Here is a 10,044-nt window from a genome sequence, read left to right on the forward strand (position 1 = left end):
TGCACGTGTGTCCGTGAGACAAGGCCCGTGAGCAGTGGCTTTTCAGTCACACCTGCTGTCCCAGATGGCCCCTGCCAGCAGCCTCCACTCTGCAAGAAAGAACAGTCCGGGATTGTTTCACGGAGGTTTACTGTCGGGAAAATAACTAACAATCACTTCAGGTCAACACTGGAACATTCTCCTGCATTTCCATGATCATGCATTAGAAAAGGTTCCGCTTTTCTCTCTTGCTTTTTTCTTCCTTCCTTCCTTCCTCTCTCTCTACCTCCCTCCCTCCCTCCCTTTTTCTCTCCTTCCCTCCTTTTTTCCTTCCTTCCTTTTCCTCCCTCCCTCTCACCCCCTTTCTTTCTCTCTTTTTCCCCCAAAGACACTGATTCTGAGAAACTTAAGTCTTTTGCAACAAGTCTGGAACACAAGCCCATTCATGGGAACCCAAGCGGATTTACACAATTTCCATGAAAACTGCCAGGAATTAGGAGGAACCCTGAGGACGGGCTGTGGGGCCACCGGACTGAGTCAGCTCCAGGATTTGAAGTTTCAGCCACTGTCTGCAGGGTTTGGGCTAAATCTAAAGGGTCATTGAGCTGCATGTGCTCTTTGCCTTGCAGAATCTCTTTTCCGGATGGCTTTCCCAGCATGTCCCACTGGCTCTCTCTGTGTTCTCAGCCTCCTCGATGCTTTCCCTTCCCCATCTCCTGAAATGTTCCTGTCTTCCCTGGCCCACCCCTCTTCTTCTTCTGTATTTTGTTCATGGGTCACCTAAGCTCCTCTCTACAGTCTCATCCTCTGGGACTTCTCCTGGGTCTCCTACCAGCCTCTCAATGTCTCTTGTCCTATTTGTGTTCTCTCCCAATCCTCCACCTCGTGCCCTTGTCCTCTGGGAATCACGTGTCCTTCCTCATCCCAGCCATGTCCTCTCTCTCCTCCGTGTCTCCTCTGATTGCGATGCATTACCTCTCCTCTTCCATCTGGAAAAACCTTCATTTAAAAAAAACAATCCTGCTCATAGGCTAAAACCTCTGGGAAACTTTACCCAACCTCCTCCTGGCTGCTGGAATTAATTGCTGCCTTCGTTGGTAAAATAAACTGTATCCAGCACCTGCTGGACGCGGAACACAGCCTGAGGCATTAGAGACCCTCAGGAGCTCCAGGTCTGGTGGGAGAGGCAGACCATGGTTAGTTAGCATTTGGAGTGTGGCAATAAAGATAAGCAGTGCAAAGTGCTGTGGGAGGGGCTCCCATTGGGAAGGAGGAAGGGGGACCACGTTGAGTGAAATAAGCCAGACACAAAAGGACAAATGTTGCATGATCTCACTGTTATGAAATAATTAGAATAAGCCAATTCACAGAGTCAGACACTAGACTCTAGGTCACCAGGGGCTGGGAATGGGGGTGGGGAATGGGGAGTTGAGGCTTAAATCGTACAGAGATTCTATTTGGGGTGATGGAAAAGTTTTGGTAATGGATGGTGGTGATGGTAGCACAACGCTGTGAACATAATTAACAACAGTGAATTATATATTTGAATGTGGTTAGAAGGGGAAATTTTATGCTGTACTGGGGCTCTCGATAGAGAAACTGATATTTTTGCTTACCAGAGATGTGTAGGTCTTCACTAAGGAAAACTGCTTTCAGTGAATTAGTCTTTAGGCAGATGTTATTAAAGTGGTATCTAGTGCCATCCTGGCTGAGAGGACCACACAGCGGAATATTTTCACCTCTGAGTCACATCTCTGTGGTGATGGCAGCAGGAGATGGCATCTGGTTTGCTGCACAAAGCCACGTGCAGCTTGGAAGTAGCCGCATTGGTAAACAATTAACTAGGGATAAAATGGCCACCTGAGAAGTGTGGAGAAAACCATCCTCAAGAGGACACCAGTGTTGCAGCTGCACAGCATAGCTGCTGGCAGAGAAAACCTAGAGAACCACGTGGGCTTCCCTTCCTTTCCTTCTTTTCTTGCCGTCTCATAACTTAACAGCATTTTTTCCCCCCAAATTTAAAGAACTTTTCAGGATAGCGGTTGCAAACTGGAGGTTGAGAATGACCATTACTTGGAGGGTGGATTAACTGATTATCTTCCTACATCTAGCAAATCAATGTGGTTTAGAGATGCTTGGCATCCCCTGAGATATGCTATCATCAGGACTTTCTATTGGTCTTTGAGATTCAGTTTTCTCAAAAGCGTGAAGAGTCAATGAGGACGTGGCCTGTGCAAAAGGTTCTGCTCTGATGCAACTGATGGTGAAGACAGTTTGACTGTGAGCCTTTTATAAGCATTCACAAGCAGGAGAACCACTCCAGAGAGGCCAGTATGCTGAAGAGAAAGATCTAACAGGACAAGTGACTGTTACCAGTTCTTTCATTTCTCTCTACCTACCTACCTACACACACACACACACACACATTTTTGCAGATTGGTTCCTTTTCAGCACAGCCCTAAGTATGACACTTCAGTGTATAGCTTGTCTAGGTGTTCACTATCCTGCACTAACCCTAGAGTCTGAAGGTGTATGTGGGGTATGTGTGTGTGTGTGCATGGTTGTGAATGGGGTGTGAAGTGATGGGAATGAGGTGAAATTGGAGTTAGATAGAAGACCTAGAGAGTGTGTCATTGGATTTTGGTAAGACTGATTTTTTTTTTCCCCTGAGCCTAAGTCTGGAGTTTTTTCTATTCCAGAATGGAAACGAGAGTCAGTCTCAGTCCAGACAATATCCTTGTAGATTAAAGTCCACCTTTGAATGAGGCCTAGAGAGTCTGGTCACTTGGGGGACCTTCAGATGGGAGGTGTGCAGGGTTTGCAGGTGACCTACAAAGACCCCTCTGAAACGTATGATATGTCTAGATCTTGCCTGCATGCTGAAGGTGGGAAACCGAAGTCGTATTAGTCTCTTAGGATGAACTTCTAAGAAGTAGCTTGACTAAACTTGAGTTTGGGGCATGTGATGGTTAGGTTCATGTGTCAACTTGGCCAGGTGATGGTGTCCAGGTGTCTGGTCAAGCAAGCACTGGCCTAACCATTACTGCAAGGACATCTGTGGCTGATTAATAAACCAGAAGGCTGGCTTATTATATCTTCAGTCAATGGACTGCATCTGTGGCTGATTACATCAGTGAAGGGTGTGTCTTCTGCAATCAGAGAATTCAATCAGCTGAATTTAATCCAATCGGTTGAAGATTGTTAAGGGAGAAGAGAGAGGACCTTCACTTCTTTTTCTTCAGCTAGCCAGTGAAGCATTTCCTGAGGAGTTCATCGAATATCTTCATAGGAGTTGCTAGTTTGCTGGCTGCCCTACAGAATTTGGACTGGTGCATCCCTACAGTTGCATGAGACACTTTCATAAACTCTTATATTCACGGCTATCTCTTATTGGTTGTTTCCCTAGAGAACCCTAACTAATACAGGGCATTTGGAGGTTTAATCAGAGATCTGCAATTAACCTTTGTAGGAGATTTTGACCAAGTCCCTCTATGCCTCTCTCTGCCTCAATTTTTTTCTCATGAACGCAAGGTCATTGAACACTCAGCTCCTTCCTTTGTAGGGCTTCTTTAGGGATTAACTGGGGGAAAAAAAGTATGATCCTAAGCCTTTTCACACCTAAAATACTTCATGAGTAGCTTAGGCACACTGTTCTCTCAATGGCATTTCATCTCCAAATGTTAATTTAATATATGTGCTCTCTCCTGACTGCTTTAATTCTTAAGATAATAGTGTGTCTGGTTTAATGCAATGGGAAAAGAGTATCAACCTGCTGTTGGATCTCTTTGGGGCCTGAAATATATTAAGGCTGGGCCCAGTTGATGCCAAAAAGTCATATGCAAAGAATTAAGTCAAGTATTTAGCCAGTTCCACATTCTAGTTTCTTGATATTATGTAGACAAATTATCCAGATGATTACTTACATTCCATATTTTTTTAGCATTGTGTTCTGGGATGTGTCTCTGTCCATATGTCTGTGAGTCGTGTTGTGTGTCTGTGAAGTGTGAGTTGCTAGATCATGCATGAACAAAATCTTTCTTTTTGGATATGTTTTCAGGTTCAAAGCTCAACTTTGTGGCAAATTCTGGTTTCTCTGCTCTAGAGTTTCAGGTGCTGATTTCTGTTTCTCATTTCCTCCTCTGATGTTAGATCTCTGTCTGTTCTTGTGCTTCTTGCCATGTGGTTGGAGACTCAGGGAACTCTCAGCATCAGCCCTGCTTCAGTCTCACCTGCTATCCCTTTATTTCTTGTTTTTCTCAACCTCAGATCCTGCCCTTTTACTCATCTGCCATCTGGCAGCCACCCTACATTCCATTCTATTACCATGGGGATAAAATCATGGGCAAACCAGAGATGGCAGTTGCTTTGGTTTGACAGCCCAACTTCCAAGAGGCCACACCCCAGAACCTCAAGAGATGTTGCAGAAAATGAGTAGCAGCAGGTTTGCTGGCATTGGCAGGGCTAGGCTTGGAAATCTAAAAACTGGATTTCCTCCGAGCTCCACTGCTAAATTCCGCCTACCTTAACTATTATCCTGAGAAGGACGTGCAACTTTTATGTAAGTGCAATATTTGAGAAGCCAGTGTGTGTGTGTGTGTGTGTGTGGGGAGGTGGGTGATAGTAAAACCAACGTTAGCTTTGTGGTCAGGCAGACTTAGGTTTCAACTGTAGCTCTTTTATCAGTTTGACTTTGAAAAAGTTACTTAGCTCTCTTTAAAATAGTGCTTTTTAAAATTTAAAGAATATCTCAAATACAAAATTATTTCATAAATTTCAAGTATATTTTAAATACAAACTTAAATGTCCAACTTGAGCAATCATATAGATACAAAATATAATGCATAATATATATTAATATGTAATACAAAAATAGAACAAGCAACCATTTGCTAACCTCCCAGGCTAAGAAATCAAATATCACACAAACCTTTGAAGTTCTTCAGTGCTCCTCCTGTGGCCCCTTCCCATCCTTATTCTGAACTACTACCCTAAATTTTGTGTAAAGCATTCCCTTGCTTTTCCTTGCAGTTTTGCCGTATGTGCAGATCTCTAAACAATATGCTAAGTTTGGTGAGATTTTTGAACTTTATATAAATGGAATCCCACAGACTCTTTTCCTTCAACCTTTAATTTTTGAGATTCATCCACGTTGAAGTGTGTAGCTGTAGTTGATTCATTTTCATTATAATATTCCACTTCCAATGATGAGCATCTGAGTTGTTTCCATTTTCTTTGTTGCTACTGCAAGCTGAGCTAGTAAGAATTTTCCTGCACGTATTTCCTGGTACACCTCTGGAAGAGTTTCTCTACATTACATATGTAGGAGTGGAATTACTCGGGCGTAGGGTATGTGCTTGTACAACTTTATGAAATAATGTGCATTTGTTTTCTAAAGTGGCTCTCCCAAGTTGTGCTCACATCGGAAGTTTATGAAAGTCCCATTGCTCCACATCTTTGCCAACATCTGGCAATGTTGTTTTTGAAATTTTGTCAATCTGGTGGGCGTGAAATGGGTTTACCCCCCCTTTTTCAAATATTTAATCTTAGCTGTCTTTCTTGAGCACTTCTATAGTGATAAGCGTAATTCGTGTGGTGCACAAAGGAGAATTATCTTAAAACCAGATTACCCTTCAATGTCTGTGAATCTCATGGAGCAGCCTGATAATTGCTCTGTAGAGATTACCTAATGCTGGTATAAATATTGATTAATCCTTAAGCTGACCTCTTGCCTTCCTTCACCCTGGGAGCAATGGAGACTTTCTCCAGGCCTGCAGCTCCAAACCATGGTATCAATCACTCAGAAATATTGATCAAGCTTCTGTTAGAGGACATAACAAATGATGTAGACAGCTCAGGTCTTAAGCTATGAGGAAAGGGGAAGAGAAACATGAGGGGCTGCTGAGTTCCAGGCAGGGAGTAGGTACTTTCCTATATGTTAATCCCCACAAAAGGCCCTTCAAGGTAGATGTTAACACTTGAGTTCTTCCAGATGGGGAACCAGACCCAGAGAGGTTGAGTCAGTCAACTTAAAATACTTTTTAAATTCTGACTTTGTTCCAAACACTGTCCTTGAATACAAAGCGAATAGTACGAGATTCCTGCTTTCAAAAATGTTATACCCAGTTTGGCAGGAGAAACAGATATGAATACATCTTCAACTGCATTTTCATGTGTTATAGACTATAATAGAGGCATATCCTAGATACACTGAAGGCATCTCAGAGAGGAGACACTTGAACTGGGTCTTGGAGAATTAAGAAGAGCTTGTTGGGTAGCAAGAAGGGACATTCCAGGCAGAGAGGACAGCACAAGCAAAACAATGGCTGTTTGAGATACCATTCTCTTTCCCAGGGATGTATGTGCAGGAAGATCTGTAGCTGATGTAGGTGATTACAAGGGGTGGAGGCACGGGTCAGAAAAAGAGGATTCTTTTGGAGTCACAGGCAGGGGTTAGAGCTTAAGAGGATTTGTGGGAATCCACTGAAAGGAGTTTGAACTTTATGGGAACCTTTGGCAAAGCAGGAAATAACATGGGTAGATTTGGTTCTAGAAAAATTGCCCTGAAGTTTATGCATCTGGATTAAAAGGACAAGTCTGGGGGCAGGGAGGTAAGGATATGACAATGAGAGTCCAAGCAAGATAGGAGGAAGCCCTGAATTAAGGCAGAAGCATTGAAGATATATTTAGATTCTGTTTGGGTTTTGGTGACTAATGGACATGGTGGGTGAGAGATGGAAGCCAATCAGGAGATCACCATTCATCGAGATAGTTAACAAACGATGACAGGGTTGGGTGGGGCATGACAATGATTTGGGGGATGGACATGCTGAATTTGTGGTGCCTGTAGGACATTGAAGTGGACATGCCATTAGGTGCTTAGGCTTACGAGGATGACAAACTCATTCTTTTTATCTGGGACTTTCCTGCCTCCCAAGAAACCCCCTGGTCCCAGGAAAACTGGGGAAGTCTAGAACTTGGTAGCCTTGGATAAAGAAACTGATTTGGAATTATGGACCCTATATATATGGGTAAGCATTCATAGAAAATGTGGAGAGTGAGAGGAGAAGGTGGCCGAAGATGGCTCCCAGGCAAACCAATCTTTGGTGGGTAGTAGAGGAAGAGGAATTCATGAAGGAGTCTCAGAAGGAAATCCCATAGGAGCAGCAGGAGATCTGAGAAAGTGAGGTCATAAAGGCCAAGGAAGAAAAATAAAAGGAATGGTCACCTGTCTAAGACTCCAGAAAACTGACTATTGGATTGGCTTTTTGAAGTGGGTGGGAATTTTAGCAAGACCAGCTTCATTTTGTAATCAGGAATGAAATCAGAAGGCAAGGGGGCAACTGGAAGGCAAGGGAGGGAACACACAGCTTTAAGAAAGTATATGATGAAGGGACAAAGAGAGAGGAGCTCTCTAGTATGGAAAACAGGGATAAGAAAAGGGTTTTGAAAAAATTAGAGAAACGCTAGCTTGTTTACGTGCTGAGAGAAAGAAGTCAGGGGAGAGAGATTGAAGGCATAAGTGCGGGAGGGGGTAACTTTGGAGAAAGTGGGAGGGATGGGGTCTGTTTTAGTTTCCTTGTGGATCAAGCAAATACCATGCATTGGTTGGCTTAAACAATGGGAATTCAATGACTCACAGTTATGAGGTTAGGAAAAAGACCAAATCAAGGCATCATCAACACAATGCTTTCTTCCGGGAGACTGGCATTCCGGGTCTGGCGGCTGGTAATCCTTGGTCCTGGGCTCCTCTGTCACATGACAAGGCACATGGCGGCCTCTCGCGGCCTCTCCCTTCTCTTCCAGGTTCTGTCGACGTTCAGCTTCTGGCTGCTCCCTCTGTGGCTTTCTCTCTTATCTGTCTGAATTTCATTCTGCTAATAGAGGACTCCAGTAATAGGATTAAGACCCGTCCTGATTGCGGTGGGCCACACCTTAACTGAAGTAGCCTCATCAACAGGTCTCACTTACTATGGGTTCACACCCACAGGAATGGATTAAGTTTAAGAACGTGTTTTTCTGGGGATAGATACAACTCTAAACCACCGCAGGGCAAAATGATGGACCAGAGCAGACCCCTCTTTTGAGACCAAGGGAAGGGGGAGAGAGGTGTGGCAAGGCCATGTAGCCAGTAAGACACCGCAGAGCTGGGGTCTGAATCAAGTTCTGCCAGACTTCAAAAACCATATTTTCCCCACCTCATTGTAGAGAAATAAATATAAGCTCAGTAAAGATTGTATACCCATATGCACAATCACTTTGCACTCCACACAGACAGACATGTGCTGTGGGTGAAACTGGGGATGTGATCAGAGAGACTGGAACCAGGTATAGTTCCAATCTGAGGAGCTTAACAGGGAAGGTGAAGTTAGAACAGATTTCTTGGAGAATGGAAGAGTAGGGGAAGTCAAGAGTTAGTTTAAATTTTTAAAAGATGTAAGTGGTTCTCCAAATCACACTTCTTTTATGAAACTCTCTTTGACTAAATAAGAAATTTGCTTCCTAGTTTTACTACTATGTGGATTCTCAGTAGGCAAGATGAATGTTGACATGTAATTCTCCCATATAGTAGCAGGGTTACTAGTCCCCATCTCTTCCTTATCTGTGTTTCCTCTTCCATAATAACAGAACTTTTAACTGAGATGGTAGCTACTCAGCTAATAACTACATTTCCTAGCCTTCCTTTTTTTTTTTTTATTAAATTCAGTTTTATTGAAATACATTCACATACCATACAATCATCCATGATATACAATCCACTGTCCACAGTATGATAACATAGTTATGCGTTCATCACCACAATCTATCTCTGAACATTTTCCTTACATCAGAAAGAACCAGAACAAGAATAAAAAATAAAAGTGAAAAAAAACCACCCAAATCATCCCCCCATCCCACCCCATTTGTCCTTTAGTTTTTTTTTTTAATCTTCATTTTATTGAGATATATTCACATACCACGTAGTCATACAAAACAAATCGTACTTTCGATTGTTTACAGTACCATAACATATGGTACATTCATCACCCAAATCAATCCCTGACACCTTCATTAGCACACACACAAAAATAACAAGAATAATAATTAGAGTGAAAAAGAACAATTGAAGTGAAAAAGAACACTGGGTACCTTTGTCTGTTTGTTTCCTTCCCCTATTTTTCTACTCATCCATGCATAAACTAGACAAAGTGGAGTGTGGTCCTTATGGCTTTCCCAATCCCTTTGTCACCCCTCATAAGCTACATTTTTATACAACTGTCTTCAAGATTCATGGGTTCTGGGTTGTAGTTTGATAGTTTCAGGTATCCACCACCAGCTACCCCAATTCTTTAGAACCTAAAAAGGGTTGTCTAAAGTGTGCATAAGAGTGCCCACCAGAGTGACCTCTCGGCTCCTTTTGGAATCTCTCTGCCACTGAAGCTTATTTCATTTCCTTTCACATCCCCCTTTTGGTCAAGAAGATGTTCTCCGTCCCACGATGCCGGGTCTACATTCCTCCCTGGGAGTCGTATTCCACGTTGCCAGGGAGATTCACTCCCCTGGGTGTCTGATCCCACGTAGTGGGGAGGGCAGTGATTTCACCTTTCAAGTTGGCTTAGCTAGAGAGACAGAGGGCCACATCTGAGCAACAAAGAGGCATTCGGGAGGAGGCTCTTAGGCACAACCATAGGGAGGCCTAGCCTCTCCTTTGCAGCAACCGTCTTCCCAAGGGTAAAACCTGTGGTAGAGGGCTCAACCCATCAAACCACCAGTCCCCTATGTCTGTGGTCATGTTAGCAACCATGGAGGTGGGGTAGGCGAATACCCCTGCATTCTCCACAGGCTCCTCAAGGGGGCACCACATCTTTTTTTTTTCCTTGTTTTTCTTTTTTTTCTTTTTTTTTTTTTTAACTTTCCCTTCTTTTTTAAATCAACTGTATGAAAAAAAAAAGTTAAAAAGAAAACAAACATGCAATAAAAGAACATTTCAAAGAGACCATAACAAGGGAGTAAGAAAAAGACAACTAACCTAAGATAACTGCTTAACTTCCAACATGTTCCTACTTTACCCCAAGAAAGTTACCTAAT

The sequence above is a fragment of the Choloepus didactylus genome, chromosome 12 (assembly GCF_015220235.1).
Source record: "Choloepus didactylus isolate mChoDid1 chromosome 12, mChoDid1.pri, whole genome shotgun sequence".
NCBI lineage: Eukaryota > Metazoa > Chordata > Mammalia > Pilosa > Megalonychidae > Choloepus > Choloepus didactylus.